The sequence below is a fragment of the Papaver somniferum genome, unplaced genomic scaffold (assembly GCF_003573695.1).
Source record: "Papaver somniferum cultivar HN1 unplaced genomic scaffold, ASM357369v1 unplaced-scaffold_128, whole genome shotgun sequence".
Lineage (NCBI taxonomy): Eukaryota > Viridiplantae > Streptophyta > Magnoliopsida > Ranunculales > Papaveraceae > Papaver > Papaver somniferum.
The window spans coordinates 1008546-1022663 of NW_020621936.1; positions in this window are offsets into that span (position 1 = coordinate 1008546).

Below are 14118 nucleotides of genomic sequence, written 5' to 3' on the forward strand. Positions count from 1 at the left end.
CTGAAGTTGATGATCCAACGCCTTCCACTCGTTGTTCATCAAACTCCGCTGCACCTGACCAACACCTAAACATCAAATATCTTCACCTTCAGCCAAACACTTCCTTTCCCCAAAACTATCGTTCTCCCCGACCATTGCAGAGCTCTGCAATTTCTCATTCTCGAGCTCCTGTACCTCTTCACCATCTCGAGTCTCTCCAACCACACAACCTCCCCCATAAACATCACTCTAGACTCTATCTCTCTCACCTTTATCTCATTCATCACCTATGAGATACATCTAAGAGAACTAGGGTTTGAGTACAAATGGCAGACGGCTTTCAGAGACGCAAGAAATTGATGGGTTCGTAGCATAGTCAAGTTGGGATCATGGGTTGGCGTCAATTTGCAGAGGGGACAACAAATTCAGAGGGTATGGTGAGTTTTTCCCAAATTCCTATAAACCCTAATTTTGTTAAATTTGGGGGTTTGGTGTAAAAACCCTAATTGGGTGTTCTGATTATAAATAGGAAGTGAGGGTGTAATGTTTTGGGTATGCTGGAATAGCCAGTGTCATTTGGTCTGATTTTGGGAGAGCTGGATTAGCCAGTCTCTCCAATCTTTGTGCTGTTCATATTTTGCTCTTGTTTTATCCACTGTTAACTGTTACTGTGAGGTTATTGTTGTTGTTTTCTTTTAATTTCAGTTTTACCATGTTTTAGTTTGTCACCTTGCTGAGGAAAAAGATGAAGCTTGATGTGAATGCTAGTTAACTGATATGTAGAGAAGAGTTTTGTGGTATGAAATTGTGCAGGATAATCATAATTTAAGCACTTAGTTAGGCTAGCCTTGTGACTAATGGTGCTGCAGCTCATGCACAGTTGTTGCTAAGCCCTTTGACTAGTTGTACTTTAATCAGACAATTAGTACTTTGGTAAGTATTTTAGCTGTAATTAGGATATCCCATAGGAAGAACAAGAGGCAGAAATTTGAGTCACATTGAAGATTGATTAGCATAAGTTTGAGGTGAAATCAAAAACCTCAGTGCCACTGCCCTATTACCATTTTGTCTCACTGTTTCTACTTCACTATTAACTTAATTTCTCATCTCCACTGCCCTTGGCTTAGGACTTGGTTTATCTCTTTGTCATTCTTTGTGTCACTGTCACTTTTCCAGTCACTGTTATCACCTAGTAGTTTCTTTGCTGTTTTAGTTTACTTGTTCATTGTTTCACATTTTATCACTTTCATTGTCACCTTCTCACTTTCACTTTGTTCCATTTTGTTTTGCTTTTGTTCTTTGTTTAGTTTCATTGTTCTGTCACCTTCTCATAATACTTTTGTGCTGTTTGCTTTTGCCATTGTAAATATCCATGTTTTACCTTGGCCTAGTGCTCTGCTGCCTTGTTTAGCTCCAGCTGCACTAGGTCTTTTTGGCTTTTATGCCCTTTTCCTTCACTGGCCTTGCTGCCAGTTCTCCCCCAGCTGCTACTACTTGCTGTTGCTGTTGCTGCTGCTGTGCACTGCTTCTGCTGCTGCTGAAGCCACCACTGCTGCTGCTCCAGGTCCAGTTCAATTCTGGGCTACAAGTCCAGTCATTACAAAAGCCCACTGTATCTGTTTAGAAACCTAAGGCCCAACTCAGTTCAGTTCATTTCAAAGACTACTGAGGCCCAGATTCATTACAAAGCCCATTTCAGTCTTGGGTTAATCTAGAAGCCCATTGACACTCAAAGCCCAGTGCACTTCAAAGGCCAAGCCTAGTGCACTTCAAGACCAACTGAGCCCAAGCTCAGTTCACTTCATTGTCAAACAAGCCTATAATCCAAAGGTACTCTAAGCCCAAAGCCCAAAAGGCTTCATAGTTAACCAACAACAATTTAGGAGCCCAAAATAGATAGAAAACTCCAAAACACTCCCAGTCTCTGTGGATCGACCCGTACTTGCACGAGCTACAACTGACGACCGTGCACTTGCGGTATTACTGTAGGCCCGCGTTTCATTGCTCTTCATATTTACACACTTTTCCGGGCCCACCAATAAGTAAACTTATGGAGCTACGACTAAGGTAATCCTACGGAGATGACTAACTTAATCGTTCACATACTCAATATAAGGAAAACCTTACGGAATATATGACTACATTAACCAATAGAACATGGTTAGTATAGTCGTTCATATACTCAACACAAGAACTTGTGGAATATATGAAAACTCAACTAGACTAATTACAAGAGAACCCATAATTAATCTAATTGGAAAACAAACAACCAAACTAATCTCGAAAGTAATCAATTTAATTGTCAAAAGTTTTGCTCGACAAAAGAAGACTTTCAGAGCAAATAACTAAATAACCAACCAAGATGATTAATTTAGTTCATAATGCTCAACATATAGCATCTTATGGAACAACCAACAAAGCCAATAAGAAAAATTGACTTAGTTGTATCGTGCTCAACATAAGACACACAATGGAGCCTTCACGGTAATACAAAAAGAATGAATCAAAGAAGATCAATACCACAGAATACATACAAGGATCTATTCTATCTTTCCATCACTATATGCATAATGACATAATAGACTTTATCCTTGTCACACAAAAGATTTTATCCTATTTTCCATCAAGTAAATGACCGCATAGGCATAACTTTTGTATTTGTCAAAAGTCCATTCGTCCTTTCATTAATACGAATACCAATTCATGAACGACTTTACTTTTGACAAAATATGGGACCTTCAAGTTCACGGACGCAAACAATACATATCCCATAAAAATATTGCAATACTTCAAAATCAAACAGATTAATACTGCAATAACATCATCCTCCAAATATTTTTAGAATTTAAAACCTATAAACCTAAAAAATTAACATAAGAAGATGAAAAAAAATAGCTATGTGTAGTCACAATCTTCGTTATTCAAAACGCTAGTTATTCTTCCAACTAATCCAAAAAGAAGATATACTAGGCAATAATTCCTTTGAGAAATTATTTATCATTCCCGAACTCCTTGTTATCGACAGCCATCGAGACACAAGGTTCACGGAGATAAGTGTCAATACCCACGAACTGTCTTGGATGAAGAGGTCGAATTAGAGTCCTCTGAATTTCCAAGGATTTAGACACGAAAGTCTTTATTTCACAAATCTCCCTTCTTATTTCCTTTAACTCATCAAGAACATCAGAAAACTTCTGAGAGTTAGAAGGAACAACCCTGGGTTTTCTTGTATTCCTTCTTTTTCTTTTCAGGGACTTAGAAACAGGAGATTTCTCTTTCTCCTTGATTGATGGCTTAACAATCATGTTGACATCCTTTCCATCTGATGACATAGTGCTTTGAGAACAATTATGAACAACTGGATTTATGTGATGGAATCACTTAACTCAACAAGCAGTCTTATAAAGGATGTCAAAAGGGAAAAAGGAATGTAGGGTTCGAAACCTATTGACAAGTTCACATACGCCCAACTCTAAAACCCTATAAAGAGTAGAATTGTCGATAATAACCCTTTCTTTTATTTGATAGAAAAAAATAACAAATCAAAGAAAAGAAGGAAAAACTTTTCTGAAGTCTGGATCAGCACTCAATCTTGTCTCTTTTCGATCAGGCATATGAGACAAGATTTTCTTAACGACACAATTGTAGATGGTGGATTTTCGACAAAGGGTAGAATTGTAAAACTATACTCCAGATTCGCCAACCGGATGAGTATTGAGGCTCATGTCTCTCATCAAAGCAAGAAAGATCATGCCATAAAATCTCTGACTGAGAAGGCTGTCTCTCAGAGTACATGTAGATGTGTAGTCTCTCAGATGAGGCCACGACACATCTCATGAATACTGAGCAATTTCAGTAATTACTCCGGATCCGGAAATCGGATGGGTATCGAGACTCATGTCTCTATGCATGAAAGCTCATGCCACCTCTGATGGAGAAAGTCTCACAGAGAAGATGTAGATGTGTAGTCTCTCAGCTGAGGACACGACACATCTCATACTATATAGAATTGAAAGATTGGGAGGCTCCTAGAAAACATGTCTGCTAGTATAGAGCGACAACGTCTTCGGGATGTAACCAAGTTTTCCCCGACTATGCAAGAGGAATATGACACTCCAGCAAGTTCATATTTCTCAACCCTCAGATAATTAATGCTCCTAGACAGGAAACCCTTCTAGTATAGAGCCAGCAATTAATTATCTTAAATCGTCTGAATATCCAGCAATATTCTACGAGCCATCGCCTAAATATCCAGCAATATTCTACGAGTCGACAATCAATCGCCTGAATATCCAGCAATATTCTACGATTCCTCGTTATATTTCGTTATTTCAATCTGTGGTTCTTCCCAGAAGAATTCCACAGGTTAGTAATAAATATTCAACGAAACAGGCATCTGAGCATCAAATAAGCCCTGAAAAAAATGGCGCAAGTGTAATTAGCGGATAATGCATAGACCAGCATTTTGAATGCACGAACGAGCATTTCAAAAATACGAACGAACGAGGAACCTATGCAAAAATAAAATGATAATAATAATTATTATTATTAATTAGTGAAAATAACAATAATAAAATATTAATCAAAAGCGCCAGGGGACTAGGCTCACCAGCCGTCCAGTCATGCCGTTACTAGTCCCGCGCCCAATTTTATATTTTATCATATTTTTACTATCTTCACGATCTCACGAAAATCCTTTTGTTCGAGCAAATTTCCTTTATTTCAAAGAAATTATCTAAATCACATGATTTTATCAAAAATAATAATATTAGGGAAAGGTGTCGCGGGACCGCCGGCCGGCCGGTCATGGTCCCACACCTCACGCCCCATTATTTTATTATTCCTTCTCAAATTATGAAAATTCCTTGATTTTATGAATTTTCCCTAAAATTACCTAATTTCATGTATTTTCTTTAAAATCATGGAAAATATTAAAAAAATAGGAAAACTTGTGGGACCGGGCTCTAGTCGGCCGGCCATGCCCTAACCGGTCCCACACGCCTATTATTTTAATATTATTTGGTGTTTTGTTTCCTGATTTCATGTAAACTCCCGGATTTCAACAAAATATCTTGGTTTTCAACAAATCCCTTTGATTTTATGAAAATTATCTAAAATCATCAAAATTACATAAAATTGGGAAGAGTGCCTTGGAACCCGCGCCCATTGGCAGGCCGGCCATGCCACGGCCATTGCTGGTCCCACACTCCCATTCCCTATTTTATATATTAATTTATGTCTCTTATCTCATGGAAGTTCCCTAATTTCGCCAAACTTTCCAGTTTCATGGAATTTCCCTTAAATCAGAGAAAAATACATAAAATCACATAAAACTGGGAAAAGCATGTGGGACCGTGTGTCAGCCGGCCGGCCATGCCCTAGCCGTGGCCGGTCCCACACCTTGTGATTCCTTGTTTATTTATTATTTTCATCATCTAATGTATTTTTCCCAGTTTCAGCAAAACATGAATTTTTCATATTTTCCCCAAATGTAGCTCAAACGTGCACCAGAAAATATCAAAATTCTCAGGACTGAAGCACGGACATCATGGTGACACGGGCACATCCCCTTGACCGACCAAAGGTGAACCTGAGGCTTGAAAACAGCTGGTCCCGCATGTTTTAATGATTTTAACCTAATTTGCTCAGTTGCTCATATTAGGTTCGAACTCTTTCCAAACAATTGGAAGGTCACTCAAACGATAATCTACTGGTCCCATGACCAATAAGATCCGGTCTCATGACCTATTAGTCGGTCCCTCATATTTTCTACATCAGGTTTTATGATTTGTCGCTCACACGAGGATTATTTCAGTAACTGATTAAATCAACATTTAATCATTCTTTCACCAATTGGTCCTCAAGAGACTTTGGTATTTTTGCTCATTCGAGAATTTGGGCGTTATATGGTGAACCCGTCATCCCATGTATCCGGTCCTATGTGATTTGCAGTAAATCATCATCTCGGTAAAATTAGGGTTTTGAATCCAGAACTCTGCAGAAACGTGATTCTGAGCAGATTCGAACACTCTGATAATTTTATGTTGATTCCATGATTAACATTCATATTTATTTTGCTAGACTCAGCAGTTAGTAACTTAAATTAATATTTTATTTGGTCCATCTACCAACAATTCATCAAAAGAACAATATTTGTTCAAACTAGCAATATTTGCTCGAACTAGCAATATTCGCTCGAACCGGCAATATTTACTCAATTAACAATATTCGCTTAGACTAGCAATATTTTCTCAAATCAAAGAATATTGGTTCAACTATCAATATTCAACAATTTAGCAACACAGTTTTGCTCGTCTTAGGTTATGATGATACCTCGTCTCAGCAGATACATTAAATTGATGAGTTTCGAAACATTTGCTAATCATGTTCAACTCAGCAATACATGGACTCATCGTCCCATAAAGTCATCAACTGACTCCACAATCACGAGATTTCAATCGTGTCACGTGGGGGGATATTAACTAGGGTTTTGGTCTGGCGGTCTACGACACGTGTGTTCACCCACGATGAGAATGTGAGCAAGTCGTGCAATCAGTTGGAAGAGTCACCAAAGTAGTGGGTGGAAAGTTAACCAAGTCTCTGCACGATGAGTAATTGGTTTTAACATGATTTCCCCATTTCCCATTCTCTGATTCCAGCAACTGTCACACTTCATGGGATCATGGTGTTTTCAACTACGACATTATAAAATGTCTCTGAATCCTGATTGAAAAGACAGAAGTTTTCGAACATTCGGACAACATTCGCCAAAATGAGCAGTTTCTCATCAAAAGTTCATACAAACAATCTTTCGCCTACACGAACTCACAGAAATTACTCTCAATTGAGCGAAATTCAATAATTCATAGCATTTTCACGCTGAATTCACAACACACCTACAATCTCAGATCGCCATTGATCTCACGCATTTCTCAGCTTCCCTCCTACAAATCAACCCATCCTCTCTTGTGACCGAATTGACTCTGGAACGACCATTGTTCTTGGTTTAGGCCGTGGTCTTACAGATTGATTTTTTGAACTTAAAGCACTCCCTTCTTGCAGTGCATCTATGTGAGGTTCAACATTTCGCTCGGTTCAAGGAGTCTCCACACGGTCGACTCTTCAATTCCGTAAAAACCAGCAAATAGTTCTTCCCCACTCACAGATTGGCGACCACAGTGGGAGATTAATCTCTCCGTTGCAATCTCACGATTTCACAAGATGGATGGTCTTAGGTCTGGGTTAGTTACAAGTTCCAACACAAACGACGCTAGTACTAGCAACAACAACAATGACAATCAGAATATCCCGGAAACGATTTCGGCCTCCAACACTGATGGTGGTGACATTATTCCTCCTCACGCTGAAGGTCATCCCCTGTTCGGTCGACACCCTGAAGAAGTCAGAGGAAATCCACCACCTACCATTGCTGATCTTATCAAAGTGCAGGAGACTCTCGCAAAGAATCAGACTGACATGGCTGCTACACAGAAGGAGCTGTGTAATTATCTCAAAACTCTTACTGATAAGATGACACAGAAGACTCAAGAAAAGGGAAAAGAGAAGGAGAAATCCTCAGATGTTGCTGATCCTGAAGTAATCCCAATCCATACAGTGGATGATGATGATGAAACTGACAAAGATGCAGATTCATCAGCAAAGGAACCATCAAATTTCATTACTCGGGAAGACGTGGAGCGCCTTCTGGAGAACCATGGAAAAGACAAGACATCAGATGTCCATCGTCACCAACCTCCTTATTCTGCCGCTACGCAGAGGATTCCCCTTCCAAAAGGTTACATTTCTCCAACTTTCACTCTGTATGACAGAACTGGCAATGCTCGAGAACATGTCTCTCGTTTTCTCGAAGCCTTGGGAGAGCATGAACATAACCATGCTGTTCGTCTCAAAGAGTTTTCAAAATCCTTGAAAGGCAGAGCATACACCTGGTACAACAATATCGCACCGGGGACTATCAACAATTGGGGAGAAATGATCAACGCCTTCTACAGGAAGTACTTTTTCGTGTCAGAGCAAGTCACTCTCTCTGATCTTGGAAGAATGTTCCAGAGGGTCAGTGGGAATCCCAATGATTACGTGAAAAGATTCAGAGTCCAGGCCCTGGACTGTCATGACCCAAATGTCACATAGCAGCAACTGGTATATTTGTGTATCAACGTCATGCTCCCGGTCTACAGAGCTTTACTGGAGAATCTTCGATTCCAGAATTTCTCAGAACTTCACGAAGCCGCAAAGAGATCAGTAACCACTGCACCTGCTCTGTTAAAAAGAGCAAAGTACACAAAGACTGAGGAATCACGTGACACTCGAGGAAGCAGACGCCTGATCAACAAGCAGTACAACCTGCAGTCCTCTACAAATGATGTTGCAGAAGGGAGCAAGCGCAAGGCTGAATCCCTGAACAAGCATGCTGCAGCTCCTCCAAAGACGCTAAAGAAGGACAAACCAGAGACACAGGCTCCTGGCCAACGCACAGATGCTCCTGATGATGCACCTGATTTTCCTCTCCCCATTGGAGAAGTGCTCGAACTATTAGACGCCTGGATCCAAGATGGTGCAATCAAATTGCCATACTTCAAGAGAGACCCAACTGAGGAAGACATGGAAAATCCTCATTACTGCCGATTCCACAGGTTCGTCAATCACCCCACAAGTAGCTGCAAAGTTTTGAAACGCATATTCAGAGAAAAGGTTGAGTCAGGAGAACTTAACCTTGGAGCCGAAGGAGTACACATAGATCCTCTTCTTGTCAGGACTTTCTCTATTTCTGAAGCACCAGTCAAGGAAGCAGTTCAGTCATTGATAGAGCATGTTTGCGAATTGCTCTATCTATCAAAAGCACAAAGAGGAGACATGTTCACAGCTTTGAACCACATAGTTTCTGGGAAACGCCTACTGATTCCAGAAGTACCTCCTGAACCATCAGCCACCGACAAAGGAATGTATGACTGGGGACTGCTCACCACCGTGCATATTAAATGAAATGAATTCAAAAGAGCATTTGTTGATGTCGGCACCGCCGTCAACATCATCCCTTTGAAAACTCTCAGAGCTGCTGGCATTACTCGACAAGAGGCTACTCATGCTCCCATAGAAATCAGAGACCACGAAGGAATCTCCAGAGATGCATACGGCTTCATCATTCTCAAAGTCACGGATAATTTGGTCTGCACTGAGACCAAGTTTTACATAATTCGAGAAGATCCTGGATATGACATGATCCTTGGAAGAACTTGGATTCATGCTGGAAGGGTAACTTCAAAGCTTTCAACACACTCTGTCGCCGACAAAGACTTCAAGTCAGAAGAAGAAGTAGAGGACGCCCCACCGTTTGAGCATCTGGAGGAAGTAAAAACCTTGATGGGAATTACACAAGAACCTGGGGAAAATCCACATACCTTTGTCAAAAGGTTTCAAGCTCAGGCAAGTCTTATTCCTCTTCATGCTCCAATATTACCAATGTTCAAATATGATTCTTTGATTGGACTTCTCCCTACAAACGATTTAGCAATTACCAAAATTTATGAATAGATAACTTCACCCCGCCAATATTATACCCAATGATTGGGTTCAGAGCTTCTCCAAGTCGGTCATTCTATCAAGAGGTTTATTGCTGAGGACCTGGCTAAGCACGACATACAGTATGCTGGGTACTCTCCTCTACATGAATGTCCATACGTGCCACAACCATGGAATCAGCAAAAGATATTCAAGGCGCGAACTACTAAACCAAACAAATTCAAGGAAGGGGATTTGGTTTTCAAGGCGGCTAAACGAGATCTCCACTCTGCAAGGAGCTCCAATTGGGAAGGACCATTTATGGTTGCTAAGTCCATAACTGGAGGATACTACAAATTGATCAACACAGATGGTAGAACCCTGCCAGTAATTCACGAGAATTGGCTTAAGGCGTTTATCTGAAATTATTAGGCATTTGAGGTACTGGGCGTTTTAGCACTCTGGTATCTGGATTTGGCATTTAGGATTTTCTTTAATTGTATTTCAACCCTCCAAAACGTTTGCAATACTTGCAATCAGTATTTGAATTCAACAATCTATCAGAAATTCAATTCACTTTACTTAAAGAAAATCTCTATCAAATCCAAAATCAAAGAAAATTCTCAGTCACAGACTCGACACCTATCAAGGAATCAAAACCCAAATAAAATCTCACATCTCTCACAGAGTTCAATGTTCTTGATATTATGGAAAGGAAACTAAAGAAAGCCATCAAAGAAAGATTTCTGCTCTTCTGCCCCCTCCAAGACTTTCAAGGCTGCCTTTTCCGCCTCCAGCTTCCTGGTTAGTTCGGCAACTTCATTGATCTTCTTCAACACGGCATCACTGGTAGGGAAGGGAACATCACCCTTTACTGCTTTCCTGATAACTTCAAGTCTTTGACGGAGACACTTCAGATTGAAGCCAAGATCTTCAGCATTCTTCAAGTTATACTCCCAATCAAAGAGTATGTCTTGGGTAACAGCATTTCTGGCTGTAATCCGGATATCATTTATAACACGCAAGATGAATTCTACTTGTCTCGTCAAGAAATAAATGCGTCCTGGATCCTGAGTAACAACAATGTATCCATACATTTCCCACAGTTCCTTGTACATAGCAGTATATCCGATGGGAACGCTAAATCCTCCAACAAGCTGGTGATATGGGAGTAACTCACCAAATTGAGGATCAAAGGAAATCCATGCAGTAGGATACTCGTGAACTATCATCTGGTTCTCATCTACTGGAGCAACATCGATAACCATAGAGACGATTTCAGAGGAAGTAGCTTCTGCTATTTCAGGTTCGGGTTCCACCATCTGAGGCACAATTGGAATTTCTTCTACCTCCATGGCATCAACGACCATCACTTCATCATCTTGAGGCACATATATGGAAGTATTTCCATCAACAACTCCTGGATTGCCCAAACCATCATTACTAGATTCATGATTCCCAACTTCGTTGTTAGGCACCTAATGCGAAGATTACATGGGAATGATTCAATAGGAGAAATCCAATAAAATCATAAAACTAAGATAGTAAGTGAACTAACATCATCTAAGTTCCTTATCATACATCTAAGATGTGTACAAGTAGCATCAAAGTCATGAAACACGTTTTCAAAGAAACTCAGCTGAAGAAATTTTACACTTTCCTGTATTCAATGACGAACTGGGAGCAATTGGTGTGGATTCTAGAGTTGGGTTATATACCATTATCTTCGTATGGAAGTCCTCTACAACATGTCAAAATTTCATGGAAATTGGTCGAACGAGCTAGGAGGTGTGATCAAAACATCGGGCAACATACAATCTGAAAAAGTTCTAAAAGTCTCCTGGAAGTTTACTATTTCGTCTTTTTCAGGACCTAAACGTGCTCAAAACTTAAAATTCTTATTTCCTAAAGCTTGGAAATTTTCCGGGCTTGAATATGCATATGCAGATCATGAAAATCCGACTCCAGATGAAGATTTTACGGCGTTTTTGGTAAAAAACTGGGTTCTGAATTTTCTGACGACGAAGTTCGACCAAGTTTTTCGTATATACACATGGATTCTCATTCATTCATTCACAAATCATCACTTTCATACTTATATGAAGAGGATGCAGGGTATATACTCAGTTTGGGGGTCTCCGAAGTACTCAAGGAATTATGATTGTCCGTATTAACGACAAGGGGCTCATTACTTCTATTTGGCTCCGAATCTTTGGAAGTGCCTTCGTCTATATTCTCATAGGAAGATCGAACATCAGCACTTTCCATCTCCATGACAACATCCTCCTGGACATATTATCAAGTAGTTAGTATTTTCACATGAAACATTTATGTCTGATGGTAAAGGAAATTACTCACGACGACTTCTTCTTCAACGTTCAAATCAGAAGTCGTCTGCCCAGCAGCAGAGAATCGAAGACCGTCAATACTAGACGGAGCAAAGTCCTGTGACCAAATAAAAAATATTGGTTTTGAGATCCTGATAATGCGGATGGAAGAAGTCACAGCGGAAAAATATCAACAACTCACCAAAAAAGGCGACTGTGACTTTATGGTGTTGGGAAACAACTTGCAATTCTTGCTCCTGCCTTCTCTACCGTGGGAAATTGCCTCCGCCTCTGAGAAATTCACTTCAATTCGAGGTCTCACAGCACGACCCTCCTGCAAAAGAAATTGATGTGATAATTAAAGACGATTATACGAGTTGTATGAGGAATATGCAAAAGAATACATACTGGTGAACCTCCTGGAGATGTCTTTCGCTTGTCACCACCAGAAATATTCCTTAGTCTGGGACGAGAGGCACTCATCTCAGAAGAAGGGGGATCTTTCACTAAAGGTTGGACGGACGTCACATAATCATTAAGACGCTCAAGCTGTTGATCCCAGAATTCCATGTAGCCTGGAGTCACATACTTAGTTCGATCAACACAAGGGAACCAATAAGAGCTCCCTTCATCATGTGTGTGATCTAAGAAAGTCTTAAGTTGTTTCACTGATGGTCTTCTCCTTCTGAAGGTTGGAACACATTGGTCCATACCCATCTGACGGGCGGCTCTGTCAATGTTATACTCCTCCACCGAAAAATCTCCATACGTTGCTGATATTAGATGACCGGGAGTGCAACTCAGCATGAAAGATCTTCCGCCATCGCTCAAATTAGCACCAGATTTCAAATACTTACTTTCTCCAACAGTGAAAGTCGTCAATTGAGAAACGTGAGGAGGAACCACCACCCAAGGACGGAAGTTGAACTCAGACTCGTCATCTAATACGTCAATGAAGCGTGTCTTGGACTGAATTTGCTTCGTAGACCAGCACATAATCCTAGAGTTGTCTTTCTCATGGAAGATACGTCGAGCATCAGCAGAGTTCAGACTTTGTAAGACACTATGGGGAATGAGTGCATAGTTTCCGAAATGCTCCCACATCATAGCTTGGAGAAACATCGTGTTGGCGTAGCATTCAATCTTCATGAAGACGTTCGAAACACTGGAGTCTACGACTAAAGAGTCCAGGTTATAATATAAAGAGCCCAAGAATAAGCTACCTAGCGAAAGTTGTTCACCTTGAGCCAGCTTAATAGCGAAAGGAATTACAAACGACTTCAACAAGGTACCTGCATCTTCAAACACATCCCTAGACAGTCATAAGCACAAGAAAGCAGCAATAAACAACATACCGTCGGGTTCATCAAGAGGGACGTCTCGTGGCCACCAATGTGTCAACCAATGAGCGTAACAACCTTTACCAAAAACCTTGTTGATTCTATCCATCTCAGCTGTTAAAGTTTTGGAAACTGCTTTCTCTTCCGCTGTCCAAAGTTCTTCAGGAAAGTTACCTGTAATTGGAAGATGCAATAAAGCAACTACATCTCCAAGGTAATAGTGAACTCTCCCCAGCTGCATATAAACGTGTGAGTTGGGATGCACCAGCGAGCAAGAAGAGCTACAATACCTCGTGCGTCATGAAAGATATACAAATCTCCAGATGTTTGAACGACCCTGGTAATTTGTGCTCTATCCAGCATAGCTCTAACACAAGGAAATCCTAGCATGTGTCTAGACCATCCCGAGAACTTATCTAAGGGGCGTCGAGAAAGCTTGAATTTAATCATTGAATCCTGGAATAGTCCTCGTTCAAGACAGAACCGAATAGCATCACGATGAGTCACCAATTTCTTTTGAGTGACCGTCCTGGGATTGATCATAAGGAGATATACCGGGGACTTGAGACGATTTTCGGGCTCCGGAACTTCAAAGAATGTGTCATCTATGTTTGGGACATTCTTGACTCCAGGTGTTTCGTCTTTCTCACCAACGGAAGTATCGTCCGTACATGTTTCCTCTATGGAGATATCATCATCTGCACACCTTTCATCTCTGGAAGCATCATTGTCTGGAGAATCAGACATCCTCGCAAAGCTGCTGTGAAATCCACACAATGTTTCAGTCATCCGCGAATTCAATAAGATGATGGAATCATGCAAATTAAAAAGCCGGTATCTACAAATGGTAAATCTTGAACTCTTACCTCTTTCAATTTCACTAACAATAGTGATTGCAATACAAGAGTTAACACACAAAATTAGTTCGTTCCTTGAAACCTGCAGTAACGAAC